The sequence below is a fragment of the Raphanus sativus genome, chromosome 6 (genome assembly GCF_000801105.2).
Source record: "Raphanus sativus cultivar WK10039 chromosome 6, ASM80110v3, whole genome shotgun sequence".
Lineage (NCBI taxonomy): Eukaryota > Viridiplantae > Streptophyta > Magnoliopsida > Brassicales > Brassicaceae > Raphanus > Raphanus sativus.
Window position 1 is genome coordinate 22905005 of NC_079516.1, and position 23346 is coordinate 22928350.

Below are 23346 nucleotides of genomic sequence, written 5' to 3' on the forward strand. Positions count from 1 at the left end.
CGTGATGAACGAAACGTTCAAGTCATCGTGCAACATGCATGAAGCACTGCGATTTCCTACATAGGAGTGTATAGCTAGGATTTTACGGGAGTACTATAGAGATTTTGAATCCCGGAATGTATAAAAGTTATATTCATTCGTTTCTAAAAAAAGTTAATGATATGTAACCAATAGATTAATTGTATTCAATTTTTAAATCTCTTAAATACAGTTAACATTTAGTGCTTATTCATAAAAGCAATCTCATAAGTATCGACATTTTATCAGTTGTTTTTCCGTTAGGACAATAAAAACTGACCGTGAAATTACCAATATTTTTGTTGGAAAACTACTGAATCCGAACGAAAATTCAACATAACTATCTCTTTGGTATAATACCAACTTGATTGTTTCTATATTATAATTTTTCCATAATCACAAAATTAACCTTGGATTAATCAAATCAATCAAATAAAATATATTTTTAATATTTAGAAAAATACAATTATACCAAAGGAATAAGAAATAAAAGATAAAAATAAATAAAACAATAAAAAAAACTAGGATAAGATATGTGCCTTGCGCGGAGTGAGCATAAAAAAAATAGGGTCTAAAATAATAATATTACTATTTGTTTGGTTTTTTATAAAGATATAGATGATTTAAAATTGTTTACATAAGTATTAATATATGTTGGAGGATAAATTTGTATTTAAGATCAAGGATCTTGTTTTATATTTTTTATTGCCTATTTAGTTATACTTTTTTGTAAAACAAATAAAACCCCGTTAAATGTTTTTCTAACTAATCTTGGTAAAAGATTTATATTTTATTATTTTAAAGACTCGAACACAGCTTAATCAAATTTGGAATAAAATAAAATTATTTGTCACAACATTTATGTAAATTATAAAGTCCTAACATATAACATAATAGACTCTCGAATAATAGGGGATTATTTATAATGGGCCAACAACATAAGCCCGTATATATTAGTTCCTTAATAGTGAGTGTCCAATTTTTAAGGCCCAAAAGTAAGTCATCGACTTACAAATTCCAGATACATCATTTCCCATTTTAAATTTATTTTCTGAATTTTACCTTTATCGATTCCTTTCCTTCGATTCGATGATATCATCATCTCAGAACAAATCACGACGATATTCCGAATCATGTCTCCGAAAGAGTTATGTATCAGATCAGAAGATGAAGAAGCTATAAGGTTAGTCGCTTTTATAATATATAGAGATCTCTACAATACATTCTCAATTAATGGGAGTTCGAATCATCTTTGTAGATTTTTTTAATCAGATCCGGAATATAGATGGAAATCGTACATAGCTTTCGCAGAAAGCCTAAATCGGCCGTGAAACTATGTGAATTTAACTTTGCTAAAAAGGATACTCCAAATACGAATGGAACAACGTCAATTCATTTCCTGCGTATTAACGATGAGATAGGTAATCTTCATAACTATATATAATGTTTCGGTTATGTGATTCTGTTTTGATCGGTTCAGATTGTCAATAACACAGAAAATAATATAACTTTGTATTTGTCTATAAATAAATATCAAGTACAGTAAAAATTATAAACATATTAACACATCTCTGCATAACCGTTTCATTATGTAAGCAATAAAAACTCAGAGACAATATACTTACACTTGCATCGAGTAACACCATCTCAATATTCTCAATACCTCGTATGGAGTACTGTCTCAATAGACGAATGATTTTAACTCTAATTTTACACGGTGTTTTCGAAGGTTTCAAGAGAAATACTTGGTCAAAAGGCCCAGCCATCACGCCCCTTTTTAGAATTCTACCGTCTGTTAGGTTTTGGTTTATATATTTTTTTAGAGTATCCTTTATATAATATTGGGTTTTTATCGCAGAACTTAAAAATATATACAATAAGGATCAATAAATCGAAATTAACGTGGTGGCCAAAACTGCTAATATGTCACATATTCTAGTTTCCTTAACTTATGCAAAAAATAAATTTGATTGAAACCTTGGTGTCAAGTTAACTTGTTGGCCAAATTATCATTAACTGATCCTTAATCAACATCATTTTTTTCCTTAAATTAGGCCTTTGCAATAATGATTGAAGCCTAGTTGACAAAAGTTTTTAATGTATTAAATACAAAATTTCCATTGCTATAAGATTTAAATATGCATCATCAATGCAAATAAATACGAAAATAATACATAGCTCTAATACAAAAGTTTTTAAGGCAATTTGATAAAGTAAAATATACATAATCTTTAGAAAAAATGAATAGGAGAGCATGGTTTTGTTCTTCAACGTCAAAAGTATTATATTGTTTTATTTTGTATGCAGATTTTTTTTAAAAAGAAAACAAGATATTATCATTTACTTTTAAAAATAAAAAAATAAAACAAAAAAACAAAAAAAGTATTAGTTTGAAAAGAAAAAAAATATTATTAACACCGTCTAGACTAAATTCTAAATCGTAAACTAAACCCTAAACCCTAAACACTAAACCATAAACTCTTAGGTAACCTCTAAACCCTTGGGTAAACCCTAAACTCTTAGATAAAACATAAACTCTGGAATAAATCTTAAACTCATGTCCTAAACACTAAACACTAAATAATAAACCTTTGGATAAATCCTAAACTCTTGGGTAAATCTAAAAATTTAGGATTTACTGTTTATGGTTTATTGCTTAGGACTTGGGGTTAAGATTTATCTAAGAGTTTAGGGTTTACTCAAAGGTTTAGGGATTACCTAAGAGTTTAGAGTTTAGTGTTTAGAGTTTAGAGTTTAAATTTTAGTTTGTGATTTAGGGTTTAGTGCAGACGGGGTTAATAATATTAATTTTCTTTTTTTTGAACTATTTTTTGTTTATTTTATTTTATTTATTTTAAAAAGTAAATGTTAAATATCTTGTTTTTTTTAAAAGAAAAATCTGCATACAAAATAAAACAATATGATTGGTTGGTGAACCTTTAAGTTAACCCTAGGAGTGAACCCAAGTATCTATACTATTAAAGTACAAGCACATTTGGATTTTTACTCTATTTACCCCTATTAAAAAAGCTTTCTTTTGTATTCATTAATGACATTTTGGACATTCTGCATTGGTTTCTTTTTAATTGTTTTTGGTTTGTCATTAACCACCGGTTTCCTAATTCAATTTTGGTATGTGATTATTCCGTGTTTGATACTGCATCATTTTAATATTTTTCCAACCGGACATGTTTGAAACTGCATCGTTTTTTCTCAAACTATTTAATAGTTTGGTTTTAAACCGCTTTTCCTAAATATAATCCCAACTATCTAACAAAAATTATTTATAAAAAATAAAAATTGTTTATTGGTTCAACCAGTGGTTCAACCGGTAACTGGATTTCGATTTTAGTAGTTTTTATTGGATTTTTAAATTTTGTTTTTTTTTTCAAACCCAAACTGAATTTATCTTTGATCAACCGGTAATCCGTTCAACCGCAGGTCTCAGTCGAATTTCAAAACACCGATCAAAACTATAAAACTGTTATATTGATTTATATTTAAAATATCTAATTCAAAATTAAAAACCTAAAAATACATGTATAATATAGTTTTACCGAACATAAATCTGGATATAAAATACATATATGAGACGGATTATATAAATACATATACAAGATAAATGTGATTATATAAAATTTTCACCAAACATAAATCCGCGTTTTGAAAGCGCGGGTCAAAATCTAGTTTCTCTTATAATGGAAGCATAAAAGGAGTTCATCTGTTCAATATACATAATAACAATTTAACAATAGAATTCTACTTCTTCACTGTCAAACTCACAGTTGCATACGAAGATCAAATGTTATATAAATTATCGGAGCATTTAGAGACGATACATTGTAGCATACTCTTTTATATACATTTACATGTTCAGCCAATGTGCATATATAATAACAAATATCAATTAGCACTATAATTTTTACACGAACCGTAAACGAAATCAAAGTGGGTTGAGAGAATCTGATCTTCTAACTTTAACTGATCAAAGATTAGCATGCATATCCTCTCTAAAACAAAGACAGGCATTTGGTAGAAACCGTAAACGATTAATCAAGTTTCTACTAATAATTCGATTACAAAGGCCAAGAGATGATAAGAAAGAACTGTACTTTAATGGAAAATGTAAGAAAATTAGGAAGATATTAGCAATGCATGTTAATATGCGATATGCTACGTGAAAGAACATATTGCTACGTGAAGCTTAAAACATATGCGATACATGAGGTCTTATAATATAAACTTCTTTGTACATGATATAATCGGTTTGTTACATATCATTAGGAAGTTTATTTTTACACTATGGTATGCTTAAATCTTGTATTAGGCTGCCACGTCATATTTTTAAGGTCTTATAAAAATTTCCACGTAGGAAGGGGCTTTTCTTAATTCTTACCAAATACAGGTTATCATTTTTAAAGGATTCCCTTGGGATTCCCTTTTAATATATATGGGTTTCTCATAACCATGTACTTTGTTTTCTCCGCCTCTCTCTCGACAATCAAGAAAGGGAATTCAATCTCTCGACGAACAGGCGAGTCAAGGGGTTCTATCGACAAGCACAAAAGTGACTCTCTCCCCTCGTCTTCTCCGACATTGCTAGTACAGAAGGTCAACACAAAACTTTCTCCATCCGGAGAAATCATGGATTTATGAACAAGAAAATGTAGAATCGATTTTGTTTTGATATTTTTGACAAGGAAAATTGACCTATCACTTTTTAGGGAAGTTAGAATAATTAAAATATGTTTAGAATATTTATTCAACTGAAACTTCCCTAAATTTTCGCAAAATCGAGTTTTATACGTAAAATTCACTTTCTATACTGCGTAGAACAACGACGAAAATCCTATATGCAGATTCTACCACATGTAGCCGTTTAAGTAGTGTTTAGATTTTGCATTCCTAGAATTTTAGAATACCTTGTAAAAGTAGAAACTGCATTGGCAAAATAGTAGCTATCTTTACAATTAGTAGAATTCACATTTTTCATATTTAGAAGATTAATTAAAACTAGGCTGTTCATTCTAAAAAAGTAGATGCATTTATTTAATCTGGAATTCAATTTCTACTAACTCATTTTCCATAGAAGATGAAATTTACTTTCAGCAGAACGCAACTAAAATTTTAATTTATCAAGTTTTTCAACCAAAAATACCCGTTTGTATATATGGGTGTTTTATCAATTGTTTCTATTTTTTATAATTTTTTGATTCATAAAAATATTTATTTCATTAACTTTTACAATTGAAAAAGATAAAAGGGAGAAAAAGTGGACAAAACAAGTTTTATACCAAATGAACAACCATGCTAAATTTTTGTTCTACTTTTGCAATTTTTCCTATTTTTTATCCATCAATTCATTACATTACATATCAAAGGTGAAAAGAGAAAAAATAATTTATTTATGAGACTTAGGGCAATGTTTGTTTGTATCTCAATCCAAATAATCCTTTTAGATGATCTATCCAAATGATCCATATACATACTATACTGAAGAGTGTTTGCTCATTTCTATTTCCATCCAAATGAATTTGATAACAAATTACGCAATTAAAATTTTAATTTATCAAGTTTTTCAACCAAAAAATACCCGTTTGTATATATGGGTGTTTTATCAATTGTTTCTATTTTTTATAATTTTTTGATTCATAAAAATATTTATTTCATTAACTTTTACAATTGAAAAAGATAAAAGGGAGAAAAAATGGACAAAACAAGTTTTATACCAAATGAACAACCATGCTAAATTTTTGTTCTACTTTTGCAATTTTTCCTATTTTTTATCCATCAATTCATTACATTACATATCAAAGGTGAAAAGAGAAAAAATAATTTATTTATGAGACTTAGGGCAATGTTTGTTTGTATCTCAATCCAAATGATCTTTTTAGATGATCTATCCAAATGATCCATATACATACTATACTGAAGAGTGTTTGCTCATTTCTATTTCCATCCAAATGAATTTGATAACAAATTACGCATATGCTATTGTATCGGCTTAATCATATTTTTAATTTTACGTTAACGATATTTATTTTTATTATTTATCTTTTTATTAACACTGGTCAAATCATGAATACAAAAATATGTAATATATATTCTATTACATATAATAATCAATTACATGCAACATATACGAATATGGTGAATAATTTCACGAACAGTGATTTCACGAAGTAACTCTCCTCATAACACTTGGAACGACGGATGCTCTTGCATGTACGTCATCATCAATATATAGGCCCTCCACAACACATAACCACAATAAATGTCTGTGCCTACAACACTTTGAAACTTCCAAAAAGCTTGCATCCTATAATTTGCAATAAATTGTTGGGGTTAAAAATGGTAATCTTAAAATCAACGTCCAAAATTGCTACGCTTAACGAACTTTTTTTGAAATAACTTCGGGAAAAAACTAAGTAAATAACTTTAGAAAAACGAAACGACTGCATCACCTTGCATCCGGGTTCTTAGCAGGCGGCCGAGGACTAGCCAGTCTAGGTCACCAGTAGGCGGCCGAGGACTAGCCCGTCCAGATCGCCAGCAGGCGACCAAGAGCTAGCTCGTCAAAGTCGTCAGCAGGCGACCGAGGGCTATCCCGACAGGTCGCAAGCAGGCGACTGAGAGATAGCTCAGCCAGGTCACAAGTAAATTAAGCAGACTCCTTCTGACTCGCCAGCAGGCGACCAGCTTCCTCCTTTGGGTCTTGACCAACATGTTTCCTGTTTCGTCTCGATTGGAGTTACCGTAGAAACTTTACGATAAAATTAGCAAAGACTTGTTTTCTCCTATGAATTCGAATCAATCGTATAAAATGATAACGGTTAACTTAACACGATTGTTATCTCATCTGTATGGTTGGTTTTTAGTATTTCATAGGACCAACATCGTAACAAAGGTGATTTCTTCAAAAGAAATCGTAAAACACTTAAGTCGAAACACATCCCAAAAAGTCTAAAACGGGGCAAAAGTGCACTTAGGATTTTTGACGAGAATAAGCCTGAAACTACTATGATGGTCTATCTAATATTCGCAGACAAAGATATATGTAAATTTTCAACGAATAATGAAGAAGATCGAGAGAAAACTAAATATTTCTGCGAAGAGATAAACCCAGCCCAGGGGCAGAAAAGGAAAGAGGGCACCGAACTTGGAGGCATATATAAGGAGAGTTAAAGCAAGGAGCACATGGGGCGGAGAACTTCAGTCTTTTAAGAGATTTGGTTAGCTTAGGAGAACTTAGGGTTTTGTTGCTAGACTAGCGAGTACAGTACTCAAAACGTTTTACTGCCTCGATCGTCTGTTCTCCATTGTTGACGATTTCCTATTCATCCTATTTTTCGTTGAAATCATGTAACTTCATTCATCTTAATCAATAAAATTCCTTTTTACAAATTCTTATGATATTTTGTTATCTTTTTATTTTTCGTATTAGTGTGTTTATACAAGAAATCCAGATATTCAAGGAAAGTCGAGAATCTTGGCTTTCCTCCATTAACTAAAATCGGCAGTGCGAATTTTGGTTCCCACATAAATTATCTATAAGAATCACATCTCAGACCGTATGTAGAAGCCTTTAAACCTTGACCAATAGGCCGCAATGCTTCCAAAATTTTATTAATTATATAATATATGGTTTTGACTCGGAACTATAATTTTGAGGTTTTCTCAAAAATGTGGTTTTGCAATTGTAACATAAAATATGTGCGGTTTTAGTGGGAAATGTGATTACGCGGTTATTATAGTTTTGGCATGAAAATGTCGTTTTGCAATTTTGACAGAAACATATAGTTTTGCAATTTTGATAGAAAATGTGTTTTGCCAAATTTTATGTTTTGGCAGGAAAATATGATTTGGTGGTTTTTGCAGTTGTCTTAAAGAATCTATACTATTCAAGCAGGATCATATTTTAAAAATTTAGGATTATACCCTTGCATTTCAATGTATTTACAAGTCTTTTCATTGACATTTAATTTAAACTAAAAAATATATTCTCTAAAACTATGGTAATTAATATTTTCCATATTTTGTGAATGATAATAATTTTAATCTTTATGCAGTATATACTTTCCATTTAATTAGAAATTAATTTTTCATCTATAATATTATTTAAAGATCGGATATGAATATATATATGCAAATTAAAAAAAAATTATCATGCCATTTTTTACATAATAATGATATGCCAATTTTGAGTGTTCAATGTTTTTTTAAAACTTATCTTAAAATTAAGTTTTAGATTAGATCTAAACATAAATAAAAACACAAACTTATCATAGTAACCAGAAAAAGAAAAAAATATTTTCATGTCAATAATAAAGTTTCCTATTACCATTGTTTCATTTTCTTCAACTGACATAATATAAATTTCATTCAAAGTCTAAATAGTTACTTTTCAATTTTATATAATATTAAGAAGTATAAATTATTTAATAAACATTTCAAAAATATTATTTATTTTCTTGGTTTCCAGCGGGTCATCTTATATCGGATCTTAAGTTATACACATATCACTGGATTTATCGGTTCAATCATAGGTCTGGGTTAGATATAAAATATGTGCGTTTTTAGTGGGAAATGTGATTACGCGGTTATTATAGTTTTGGCATGAAAATGTCGTTTTGCAATTTTGACAGAAACATATAGTTTTGCAATTTTGATAGAAAATGTGTTTGCCAAATTTTATGTTTTGGCAGGAAAATATGATTTGGTGGTTTTTGCAGTTGTCTTAAAGAATCTATACTATTCAAGCAGGATCATATTTTAAAAATTTAGGATTATACCCTTGCATTTCAATGTATTTACAAGTCTTTTCATTGACATTTAATTTAAACTAAAAAATATATTCTCTAAAACTATGGTAACTAATATTTCCATATTTTGTGAATGATAATAATTTTAATCTTTATGCAGTATATACTTTCCATTTAATTAGAAATTAATTTTTCATCTATAATATTATTTAAAGATCGGATATGAATATATATATGCAAATTAAAAAAAAATTATCATGCCATTTTTTACATAATAATGATATGCCAATTTTGAGTGTTCAATGTTTTTTAAAACTTATCTTAAAATTAAGTTTTAGATTAGATCTAAACATAAATAAAAACACAAACTTATCATAGTAACCAGAAAAAGAAAAAAATATTTTCATGTCAATAATAAAGTTTCCTATTACCATTGTTTCATTTTCTTCAACTGACATAATATAAATTTCATTCAAAGTCTAAATAGTTACTTTTCAATTTTATATAATATTAAGAAGTATAAATTATTTAATAAACATTTCAAAAATATTATTTATTTTCTTGGTTTCCAGCGGGTCATCTTATATCGGATCTTAAGTTATACACATATCACTGGATTTATCGGTTCAATCATAGGTCTGGGTTAGATATAAAAACACCGCTTGAAAATCAATTATTATAATAAATATTTTTTTTGAAACACAAATAGAAAACGTTAAATTATTTATTATCTAATCAAATTTACAAATTCAATTAAGTTTTACTAAAATAAAAATATACCAGGGCTTTTAAAGCGCGGATCAAAATCTAGTATATCATTATTATTTGTTTACCGAAACCTTGTTCTAAATATTTTATTTATGCAAGTAAAGTTATCTTTTATTATTTTGCACAGATTCATCTCCATTCTTTTTTTTTGGTGAAATCACTGGACCGAATAGGTTTTCCACCAATTAAAACTTGTCTTGATGAGTCTCATTATTGATTCATATTTTTTCTCTTGTGAAACCACTGGACCGAATATGTTTTCCACCAATTAAAACTTATCTTGATGAGTCTCATATTGATTCATTTATATGAATCTCACATTAAGCTCATATGGATGAGTCTAAATATTATATCCTACATTCAGATGCACCAACTAAGATTTATTTTAGGCTAAATATTTAAAACTCATCTACATAGATTATTTAGACGATTTTCATTTTAATACAAAAAACATCAATCCTCTTTGAGAAATTCTTTTAGATAGCCATTTTTAGTTTATTTTCACAAAATAACTTTTCAAGGAGAAAAATTGACCAAAAGAGATTTTATTGAATGGTAAATATGCATTCATAACTCTTAGGTTTACTAATCTAAGACTTAGGGTTTAGAGATAAAGACTGGAGTTTTAGGAAAATGTTCAAATTTGTTTTTGAAATAAATATTTAAAATTTTCAAAAATAGTTATTTTGGTCATTTTATTTTTTGAGAGCTATTTTGTGATAAAAATTTAAAATTGCTATGTGAGAGAATTTTACATCCTCATTTCTACCTAGATGATCTACGTAGATAGATAAACGAACATCTTCTGTGGGATATGTTGCCGGTTTACGAATACCCTGTAACAAATTATCGGTTTGCGTTATCCTGTTTAACACGTTGCTTATCTCTGGTTCGTTCTTCTTCAATGTATCATAGCTTATGTATTTCAAGTCTTGAAGAATCCTATGGATCACATCCATATACCTCATTTCTTTTCATAATCACATTTTTAATGAATCAAACATTTATTTTAAAGAGAAACTATTGTTTTATACAACTTCTCTTGAATAGATTTTTTTTTAAAAAGTCATATATTTAAGGAAAAATTACTAAAATAACAATCATGTTAATATTACTAGAATAACATACATTTTTTAATTACTAGATTATTTTGTATACCCAAAATACCTTTTTTGTAAACAAAAAGATATATTTACCAGAAATGCCATTAATATTTTTTACTATGTCATTAGATAAAACAATTAGTTTCAAAATATTACATAAGTCTGCTGTAAAAAATCTGCAACACTTTATGGCAATTTTATTAGTACTTTGCAGATTATTTCTTTAAACAGACTTATTATAGCCCATGTTAAAGATTACGCAAGGCGTGAGTCGGGCGGTAGACATGGGCATAACGAGTTAATGATAAATCAAAGATTAAGTGGGGATGAGTCGGGAAATAGTTTTTAAGGTTTTGCGTATATGTGTATATTAGAGCATCTTCAATGGTTGGCTTCATTTTTATCTTCAAATATGCACTTTCTTCAAAATGAAGAAACAAATGAAGCAACATTCACTCCAATGGTTTACTTCATTTCTTTTTTGTAAAAAGAATATTCCAAATATATTCTTTCTCTACTTTATCATTAATTATTAATAACACTTTCTAATTTTTCATATTTACTAATTTTGCCCAACTATTTTAGCTCAACATAATTCAACATGTCCAACATATCTTATAATAAAATTATTACACCAAACATAAAAATAAACAAAAACATTAGATTTTATAAAGAAGTTTCAGACATATGTTTTTCCCATAAGTGATCAATTAAATCATTTTGAAGTGCGAAATGAGCTTCTTGATCTTTGATTCTTCTAAATCGAGCAAGAAATTCTTGAAAACGAATATTCTCATTTTCTTCGATATCAACCTCTGCAGGTGGAACTTCTCTTGCAACTTCAATGGATGCACTGAGATCACGATCATCCTCAATTATCATGTTATGTAAAATTATACAAGTGGCCATGATATCATGTATCACTTCTATTTTCCAAAAACGAACTGGTTCTTTCACAATTGCAAAGCATGATTAGAGAACTCCAAAAGCATGTTCCACATCTTTCCGACATGCTTCTTGTTGCGTAGCAAAATATTGCTTTTTGAACCCCTTGGTTCATGAATAGTTTGTACTATGGTAGACCATTTTGGATATATTCCATCGGCCAAATAATACCCCATATTATATTCATTTCCTTGAATAATATAATGAGCAGGAGGTGCAATACCTTGAGCGAGATTGGAGAAAAGATGGGAAGATTCCAACACATTGATATCGTTATTGCTGCCAGGCATCCTAAAATATGCTTGCCATATCCAAAGATCATAATCTGAAACAACTTCAAGAATTATAGTTGGTGATCCACTTCGACCTGAATATTGTCCAGCCAAGCGGTAGGACAATTTTTCCACTTCCAATACATGCAATCCAAGCTGCTTAACATTCCCGGAAAACCTCGTTTTTCACCAATATACAGAAGTCTTGAAACATCGACAGGGATTGGTGATCGTAAGTACTCCTTCGAGAATATCTCCACTACAGCTCGACAAAATATTTTCATACTCCCGACTGCTGTTGATTCGCCAATTTTTATGTATTCGTCTGTTACATCAGCTGGTAAACCGTAAGCTAGCATCCCTTCGTTGTTTGAAGTAGATAGCGTGATTTTCAACCGCATCAACAATACGAAGGAATAAAGGACGAGACATACTATATCTTCTACGAAACATGGCATCGTTGTAAGTTGGGGTCTCCGAGAAGTAGTTGTTGAACAATCTACAATGTGCGCTTTCTCGATCGCTGTAGATAAAAGAACGTCCAGGAACTGAACCTCCATGAATCACCTGACTGCTTTGTTGATTACGAAGGTATTGTATTATCGCATTGTTATTATCGATAGCATGCTGTATCGCTAATTCTTCTTGGTAGAGATTATTGATCATCTATTCATTTTCATCATCATCATCCGATGATGAAGAACCATCCAAATGAAATGAATTTTTGAAATTATAATTCATTTTAAGATAGAAAATTTAGAGTGTTTAAAGTTAAAACTGATTTCTACTAGTATATATAGAAATTCTTGGAATCACGTTTTCTTTGTATTATTATTGGTCTTTTGAAAGTTTGAGTAACGTGAGAATTTTGGAATTACTTTTCATAGAATTATCAAATCATGTCATATTATATATTGAAATATGTGAGAATCTTTGAATCACATTTTCATTGCATTATCAAATCATGTGATAATAAATTGAAAAATGTGAGAATCTTTGAACCACTTTTTCTCTGTATTATCACATCATGTCCTAATATATAAAAAACATGATAATCTTTAAATCACTTTATTATTGCATTATCAAATCATTCATAATAAATTGAAAAATGTGAGAATCTTTGAACCACTTTTTCTTTGTAATATATAAAAAACGTGAGATTGTTTGCATACTTTTTCATTGTATTTTCAAATCATGTCATGTTCAGTTGAGAGATATGAGAATTTTTATTATTAAATATAAATTACATGGTGTGCTCTACATTTTCATTCACAACTTTGAATCATTCTAGTCTATTCTCTTCTTTTCATCCACAACTTATTTTAACTTTTTACAAAATGCCATTACGTTCCGCAGGATATACTCATGAAGAAGATAAGTTCTTATGCCAAGTCTATATGGAAATATCCCAAGATCCAATCACAGGTGTTTATCAAACGTCCGATCAGTTCTGGTCTCGTGTGGCGGATGCTTATGAGGCTGGGAAAATGCAAGTTGGAACGAACTTACAAAGAAATCTATTCAGTGTCGAATTCAAACTATTGAAAAGGCAACAAACAAACTGCATGCATGCCTCAAGCAATGTGAAAGCAGACGTCCAAGTGGTGCTTCAAATGATGATATTGTAAGTGTTTTATGATTAGTGTAATATATATTTACTTAGTTTGTACTAATGTCTTTTTTTTTAAATTGTAATGTAGTTTGAGCAAGCCAAATTAATGTTTGTGGATGATCCAAAATACAAAGGAGGCTGGAAATTCGATCATGTGTGGAATATCATCAAAATTTTTGAAAATTTTAAAGATGGTGACACTTCTGCGAAAAAGTGTCGAACACTTGTGGTTTCGGAGATACAAATTCAGCCTCTGATTCTGCTACACAAGAATCTCCAGGTTTGTCCTCTTTTTCTTTGAATTTTGATGACGAAGAAGATAATATTGGTGGATCTTCATCTAAAAGACCAGTTGGAGTAAAAAAGTCTAAACTCAAAAGAAAAAAAGATGATGAAACATCACTTGTTATTAACACTTTGGAAAAAGGAAATAAAAAACTCTTGGAGGAGTTAAAGAAGACAAGCGCACAAAGAGAACAACATCTAGAGATTCAAAGAAAGAATTATGCTTTGAAAAAACAAAAAGAAGAAAACAAAATTTTATTTTGTGATGTGAATTCCATACAAAATCCTAAAGTTCGAGAATACATTCAATTCGAACGAACTCCAATTTTGAAAGGAGTGAAGAACAGCAAGCTCAACAACCTCCTCAAACATCAACTTCATTTGGAAAATATTTTAATGATCTTAGTGGTTCTGGAAATGATTTACCAGATTATTAAGTTTTAGTTTATGTTGTATTAGTAAGTTGTATATGTTTAGTTTTGTGTTATTAATTATGTATTTGAATTTTTATCTTAATTGAGTAAGTTTATTTTATTTATTAGTATAAATTTTAAGTATATTTAATATTTTAAATTGATATAATAAAAATAACAACTGAAATTAGAAATTAATTGGATTATATTTAAGCATATTGTTTATGTTGGCAAAAGATAAGAATAAATAAAAGTTAATGACCAATTTGCAATGAAAAGTTCATCTTAAAAAAAATGAAGATATGTACAGTAGATCTTCAAATTTGAAGCAACACTATTCATGGTTTCATTTTGAAGCAAAAAATGAAGTAGAGTTGGAGCAAAACTTTCTTCAAAATGAAGCAAAAAGTGAAAAATGAAGTGTGGTTGGAGATGGTCTTATGACTTATTGTTCATAAACATTACTACAAAACTTGGTAGCTGTTGGTTTTTAGTTAATTTTTCCTTTTCTTTAAATGAAGGGCATAAACGTAATTTTGGAATTGTCTTCTTCCTTCTAAAAACTGTAACTTTCTGGTTTCAAATCTGATTTCCTCCGTGTCTAGCTACAAATTATCACTTTCTACATCAGTTTTTACTCATTTTACTTAAATTTTAATAGATCCAACCAACGGGCATCTGTTTCTAGCATAAATTCAAACAAAAATTAAGCAACCGATTAGTATCAATTTGCTACGGTGATCCACCGTCTCACGTATATCCACCGGTTAATCGGCCAATTTGACCGAGTTTTCAAAAATGGATTATATCAGACTTTATATTGTTACAGGCTTTCAGCAAAAGGTCTACCATGCATGATGGTAGATTTAATTACGTTAGCAAATTTATTTTTAACTAGAAGGTTTCTATAGAAGATTTTTGTCTTATAATTATGATGGCAGGTTTATAATTTTTCGAAAACTTTCATAATGGTATGCATATTTCTCTTGTATACTTTTTATAATTTGGCAGATTTTCGTTTTCATAAGATCGCAGACTTATATTTTTCGTTTGTCTCCAAGTATCTTCTTCATCGCCTCCTTCTTCTTCACATACATCTCCACTATATCTCGTCTCGCAGTTCTCCTAGAATGAGGTGTGTAGAGTTTCGTTTTGTTACAGAAATGTTTCCATGCTAAGCTGTCTACCCAAGACAAAGCTAACTCTCCCAAGACCATCATCTCGTTTGTAGCTTCCCTAAAGACTGTTTTAGAGACCTTGCACAACCTCATTTCACCATCTTCACCATCTGGAGATATCACATGTTGTGTACCAAACTTGTTTGCAGCTTGCCATACACTGTAACTCTTGCAAGCGAGAGTCAAATGCTTTGACAAGCTAGTTGTTCCAGATTTGGTCGCACTTGCCATCTCTTTCCCACAGTAGTTGCAAGTATGTCTTTATCTTCTTTCTTTTTGGTGAAATGTTCCCACACCCATGATCTAGCCTTCTTTGCACTACCACTAGCATCAGCTGCACCACCTTCATCTGCTTCTTTACGCTTGTTTTTATTTTGAGACACTAGTGTCTGAACTTCATCTCCGGATGCATTAGAATCATCATCATCAGACACTGGATCAACTCTCTCCTCTGGATGGTCACAAGACGCCATCTATATGATACAATCAAGAAAAAGTTACAAACAAGAACAGAAAAACTTGAAACAACAAGATGACAAAGTTCGAGAGTTACCTTTGAACAACTACGAGACGCCTCTGATGGAGGAGACGACGCTGTGATCCAAAATTGACGATTTGATTCCAGTTTGTGGTTGAATAAAAGAAAATATACACTATTAATTGATGATAATTGGGAAGTGGAAACAAAAATTTGGGAAGTGGAAACGGCTTGCGAGATAAATGGAAAGAGAATCAGGGAAGAAAGATGTTAATGTCTGCCGGTTTGGTGACTTTCGAAGATTAGGTTTAGGGTTCTTTCGGTTCTTAAGAAAACCGATCGGGTATCGGGTAAAAACCAACCAGGTATCGGTTCCTCGGGTCTTGAAGAATTCTACCCAATAGGGTATTTTACACGGGTCGGGTAAGGAACCAAACCTGTTTTTTCGGGTCGGGTCGTCGGGTCCGGATTATATGCCCATGGCTAGTTGTTGGATGCAATTTCCCTTAATTTTATACGATCACCATTACTTGATGTTTTTCTTATAACGCATGTGAGAGTAGTAAAATAATTTGGTTATGTATTGTTTTTTTTTTGTCAACGTATCTATAATATTAAAGCAGGATCATATTTTTAAAATTTAGGATTCCGCCCCTGGGTTTTTATGATATTTATAATTTTTTTCCATTATCATTTAATTTAAAATAAAAATAGAATATTCTCTGTAACTATGATAATTAACACTTTCCATATTTTTTAATGATAATAATTTTAATTTTTATGCAGTATATACTTTCCATTTAATTTGAATATTATTTTTTAATCTAAAACATTATTTCAAGATCGGATATGAATATATACATGCAAATTTTTAAAAACTTTATTATGCCATTTTACATAATAATGATATGCCAATTTTGAGTGTTTAATTTTTTTTAAACTTACCTTAAAATTAAATTTTAGATCTAAAAATAAATAAAAATACAAATTTATCATAGTAACCAAAAAAATAAAATAATATTTTCGTATCAATAATAAAATTTCCTATTACCATTTTTTCATTTTTTTTCTTCAAATGACATAATACAAATCTCATTAAAGTTTAAATAGTTACTTTTCAATATTTGTTGTATATGAATGCTACAAAGTTGACATAGTAATGTGCGTGCATAGATCTCGGTTTTCATTGACAGCTAATTATATATTGGGCTAATTGGTGAGATAGCTTTTTGTTCAAGTGAAATTAAGGATCTAGCTATGATTTTGACATAATTTAATGTCAGACTTTTTACACCTATTCTATCTGGTTATGTTCTCTCATTTAACAGGTTACCAGTTACAGTTTATAAATTAAGCGACGTCGTAGTTTTTTGAAAGAAAAAGAAGCTATCCACGTATAATTTTATTGATCACATACATATAGGGAAAATGGCTTATTCCCCTACGAACTAGTTGTTCCTGATTTTTTCACACACGAATTTTTAAGCCATGCCAAAAACTACACGAACAACGGAAATATTGCTTATTCCCTTATGAACTAATTATTTCCAGTTTTTTCACACACAAATTTTTAAACTTTGCCAAAAACCACATGAACTACGCTATTTTTTTAAATTACATACACAAATTATCAATTTTAAGTTAATTCCCCTAAAATCGTAAATTATGTTATTTAAACATTAACTTAGTATATGATAGGTGGGTAGCCGATTTAATTTGTGTTGATAAAAAATGATAATACATTGTTTTGTTCTTTCTCTTTTCTTTTTGTCAACTGCTCTTCTTCTTCAAAAATCGTTTTACTTTTCATCATCAATTGGGAATAAAATTTATTATTTTGTAAAAGATTAAACGTTTTACATGATGCATAAAGAAAGAAGAGCAGCAACATAGCGGATTGGTAAACTAGTAGTTGCTACTCTTCTTTCTTTATGCATAATGTAAAACATTTAATCTTCTACAAAATAATAAATTTTATTCCTAATTGATGATGAAGAGTAAAACGATTTTTAAAGAAGAAGAGCAGTTGACAAAAAGAAAAGACAAAAAACAAAACGATGTATTATCATTTTGTATTAACCCAAATTAAACCGGCTATCCACCTATCATAAACTAAGTTAATGTTTAAATAACACAATTTACGATTTTTAGGAGAATTAGCTTAAAATTGATAGTTTTGTATGTAATTCAAAAAATAGTGTAGTTCATGTGGTTTTTGGCAAAGTTTAAAAATTTGTATGTAAAAAAGTTGGAAATAATTAGTTCATAAGGGAATAAGCAATATTTCCGTTGTTCGTGTGATTTTTGGCATGCCTTAAAAGTTCGTGTGTGAAAAAGTCGGAAATGACTAGTTCGTAGGGGAATAAGCCATTTTCTCCATACATATACAACAAATTTTCAATTTTATATTATCTAAATAGTATATGATTATAATCCCACCAACCACTAAATACTATAGATAACCCAACCCAAATCCCGAGATATTAAACCTTATCTCAATCCCACCATAACCTCTAAATAGTAAACCCTAAACCCTAATTAGTAAACCCTATCATCTAAATAGTATAAGATTAACTCAAATATAAATTTTAAATCCAAATAGAATGGAACATAATAAATAATATAGCACTAATCCATAACACACCCTCTTACCTTATAAATACTAAATTCTAAATTCTAATAACTAAACCGTAATCTAAATGTAAACCCTAAACTCTAATAAGTAAAGCCTTAACCCAAATATTGTTGGGTTCCTTCTAGATGGAGGAAACACATTGGGTTTGGTTGGTGATAACCAAACTTGGAAGTTGGGCCATTGGTATTAGTCCATGAGATTAGTATTCGGCCTTGGAAGTTATTAGGGTTAGTGAGACACCATATAAAGTCTCTTAACCTAATTTGTGTTACACAGCAGACATAACACAAGAAAATAAAGAAGAGTACTCAAGAAGACTCTTAAGACAAAAGAGAAAAAAGGAGAGAAGAAGGCAGATTTCGTCTGGGTTTATCAAGGCAGATTTGGAGGGTCAAAAGAATCTTGATCGGGCTGATATTTTTTGGGAAGCTTCTTCAGTCAGTGGGTTAAAGGTTCACCGAAGGGATTTGGATTCTAACGGTTGGATCTTCTGTTGTCTGGGTTTTGGTAAAGCTGATCGTCATAGTTCTTCAGCAGCGCTGTCTTGAGTGTTTGGTGAACGGTGAGATCTTCTCTGATTGAGCTGAGATATGGCAGAGGTGTTGTGGACTTGTTCATATTGGATTTGTACGGTGGAATTAGTCTCTGGTTGCCGGAATCCTTGTGAGCTGAGGTCGTCTTGTTGCTACCGGTTTTGAAGCTTTGTATTGCTCTCTTGTTGTTGTAGTTCTTGTGTTGGAGATAGCTCTTTGTAGCTATAGTCTCTGTTCTGTTCAGGTTGTTGAACAGGGAGGACGTGGATGTACTCACATACATTTATATAATGTATTGTTGAGTGGACTACGGTCCCGTGGTTTTTCCTTCTCACATCGAGGATGATTTCCACGTAAAAAGTGCTTGTCTCATTTAGTTATTGCTTATATCATATCCTGCTATCGTCGAAGTATTTTCCTCACAGGTTCACACAAGGTCAGGGGAAACACGACCGTTTAATTCCGCTGCGCCGTGTACCTTATTTCCCAACAGAGTGGTAACAGAGCTAGCGTGATTTGCTTATCTGATCCCAACAAAGTGGTATCAGAGCTTCTGGTTTTAGAGTTTTGGGTTTGATAACTTCGGGTTATTGTTGCTTGTGTGAATGATGGAGAATATGGGCAGGATGGAGAATATGGGCAGGATGATAAGCTTGAATGTTAATAACTATCATCTATGGAAGGGCAAGATGGAGGATTTGCTCTTTGTTAAAGAATTCCATGTTCCTGTCTTCGAGGAGAAGAACCTGAGAAGAAGACGGATGAGGAGTGGAAGCTGCAGCATCGCCAAGTGTGTGGGTTGATAAGGCAGTGCGTAGATGATAATGTGTTGCATCATATTGAGACTGAAACGGATGCTCGTTCTTTGTGGAAGAAGCTGGAGCAGTTATATGCTAGGAAGACCGGAAATAACAAGATGTACATGATCAAGAAGTTGAGTGAGCTGAGGTATCAGGAGGGGACTCCGATGACAGATCACTTGAATGCGTTTCAGAGATTGCTCAATAAGTTGTCTGATATGGGCATCAAGTTTGATGATGAGATTCACGGTCTGTGGCTTCTCGGTACTTTACCGGATTCTTGGGAGGTTTTCAGGATGTCTCTTTGTAACTCCGCGTCGGAAGGTGTTATTTCGATGGATTCAGTGAAAAACAGTGTTCTTAATGAGGAAGCAAGAAAGCAGTCGAATGCTAGCAGTTCGCGTTCAGATGTCTTTGTTACTGAGTCAAGGGGGAGAAGTTCAAGTAGAGATCCAAAGAAGGACAAGAACTGGAGCATGAGCAAGTCGAATATATTTGCAAATATAGTGCTATTTCTGTTATAAGAAAGGGCACATGAAGAAGGATTGCTGGAAGTTGAAAAACAAGCAGCAAGGAATTCAAGAAGAAAAGGTGGATCGGGTGACCGTCACCGAAGATCAGTTTCTCATTCTTCTTGAAGGTGATGCCATTAATGTCGCATGCCAGGACACCAGGTTGGTGATTGATAGTGGAGCTACTACTCATGCCACATCACAACATGATTTGTTTTCTACCTATACTATGGGTAATTATGGTTCTGTGAAGATGGGGAATGATGCGATGGCTCAGGTTGCTGGCATTGGTGATGTTTGCTTGGAGACTAGTCTTGGTACTAGGCTGGTGCTTAAAAATGTTAAGCATGTCCCAGATATTCGGATGAATCTGATATCGACGGGAAGACTTGATGATGAGGGTTATTTCAGTTTGCATGGTGGTGGTAAATGGAAGCTCTCTCGTGGTTCTTTGATTGTGGCTCGAGGTGAGAAGTCTTCATCTTTCTATTGGATGCAGGCTAAGGTCTCTAAAGATGCTTGTTAATGCGGTGGAGAATGATAATGCCATGGAGCTATGGCATAAGAGACTCGGTCAAATGAGTGAGAAGGGAATGACTGTGTTGTCCAAGAATGAGGTGATTCCAGGAATCTCTGGTCTGCACCGAAGTGTTCGCATTGTTTTGCGGGAAAACAACACAGGGTATCTTTCAAGTCTTCTGCGCCTTCTAGGAAACCCGAGGTACTGGATTTGGTACACTCAGATGTGTGTGGTCCAATGAAGACAAGATATCTTGGCGGCGCATCATATTTTGTGACTTTCATTGATGATCATTCAAGGAAGTTGTGGGTATTTCCTATGAGGACGAAGGATCAGGTGCTGGGATATTTCAAGCATTTTGTGGCATTGGTTTAGAGAAAAACGGGGAAGAAGCTGAAATATATCCGCAGTGATAATGGTGGAGAGTATCTTGGACCATTTGATGCTTATTGTAAAGAGCATGGAATAAGGCATCAGTTCACGCCACCTTATACTCCACAGTTGAATGGGTTGGCTGAAAGGATGAAAAGGACGATTGTCGAGAGGATTAGATGTTTGATCTCACAGTCAGGCTTATCGATGACTTTTTGGGCAGAAGCTTTGAACACGGTGGTTCATGTGCTAAATTTGTCACCAAGTGCTCCATTGGAGAGTGATATTCCAGAAAGGGTTTGGACTGGTAATGATGTTTCTTACAGTCACTTGAGGGTCTTTGGGTGTAAGGCATTTGTTCATATTCCCAAGGTTGATAGATCGAAGCTTGAGATGAAGTCGCGGCAGTGTGTGTTAATCGGTTATGGTCAGGATGAGTTCGGGTACAGATTTTATGATCCCGTTCAGAGGAAGCTCGTAAGGAGCAGAGATGTTGTGTTCATGGAAGATCAAACGATTAAGGACATTGACAAGTCCAAAATTCCAACTCAGGTTTATGATGGTTTGATCGATATAGAGGCTATTCCTTCTACATTAGTCCACGGTGAAGTTGAGGTTGAGGTTCAGGATGATACACCCGGTGCAGATGCTCCCGCACATGAAGATGGCAATGGTGATCATGGTGACGATCATGGTGAGACACCAGCTGCTGAGAACCAACCTACTGTTGTGAGAAGACCAGAGAGAGGTCTTAAGCCGTCGACAAAGTATGATCCTAGTGAGTATGTTTTACTTACTGATGGGGGAGAGCCTGAAAGCTATGATGAAGCTTTTGGAGGATGATCACAAGGATCTATGGTTTGGAGCCATGGATGAGGAGATGGATTCTTTTGAAGAGAATCACACTTTTGAGTTGGTGGAATTGCCTAAGGGCAAGAAGGTTTTGCTTAATATGTGGGTGTACAGAATTAAGCATGAGGATGGAAAGCCACCTCGATACAAGGCTAGATTGGTTGTGAAAGGTTACAGCCAGAAGAAGGGGATTGATTATGATGAAATATTTTCTCCTGTTGTGAAGATGTCATCCATTCGGGTTGTGCTTGGATTGGCAGCGAGCCTTGATCTAGAGGTTGAGCAAATGGATGTGAAGACTGCTTTCCTTCATGATGATTTGGAGGAAGAGATCTACATGGAACAACCGGAAGGCTATGTTAAAGAAGGCAAGGAAAATCTGGTTTGCCGCTTGAAGAAAAGCTTTTATGGACTGAAGCAAGCACCAAGACAGTGGTACATGAAGTTCAAGTCTGTTATGGGGGAGCATGGTTATGCTCAGACTGATTCAAACCAGTGCGTATTTGTGAAGGTGTTTGGTGAGGATGATTTTATCATTTTGTTGATGTATGTCGATGATATGTTGATTGTGGGCAGGAACATGGACATAATTAAGGAGTTGAAAGAGCAGCTCGGGATGTCCTTTGCCATGAAAGATATGGGTTCAGCGAAACAGATTCTCGGTATGAGAATTCTTAGAGACAGAGCTGAGAAGCTGATTCACTTGTCTCAGGAGAGGTACATTGAAAAGGTACTTAAAAGGTTTCACATGGACAAGTCTAAAGTGTTGAGTACTCCGCTTGCACCACACTTAAGACTGAGCAGTCAACAGAGTCCGAAGACATATGAGGAGAAGGAAGATATGGCGAAGGTTCCATATGCTTCTGCAGAGGATAGTTTGATGTATGTCATGGTCTGTACAAGACCGGATTTAGCCTACGCCGTTGAAGTTGTCAGCAGGTTCATCTCCAATTCGGGGAAAGAACATTGGAATGCTGTGAAGTGGATTTTGAGATATCTGAAAGGGACTTCTGATCTGAATATTACATTTGGGGGTAAGAAGCCTTTGCTGGTCAGTTTCACTGATTCTGACATGTCTGGAGATGTTGATTCTAGCAAGTCTACTTCGGGTTACTTAGTAACATTTGCGGGTGGAGATGTGGCATGGCAGTCAAGGTTGCAAAAGTGTGTTGCATTATCTACCGCTGAAGTAGAGTTCATTGCTGCAACTGAAGCTTGTAAAGAGTTAGTGTGGATGAAGAACTTCTGTGAAGAGATCGGTTTCAAGCAAGAAAAGTATGAGTTGCAG

General features: G+C 32.4%; 1 pseudogene; it reads left to right on the top strand.

The window, feature by feature from the left end:
- The first annotated feature begins 1038 nt into the window (after nucleotides 1–1038).
- On the top strand, nucleotides 1039–16756 carry LOC130496807 (uncharacterized; annotated as a pseudogene).
- Nucleotides 16757–23346: the final 6590 nt, after the last annotated feature.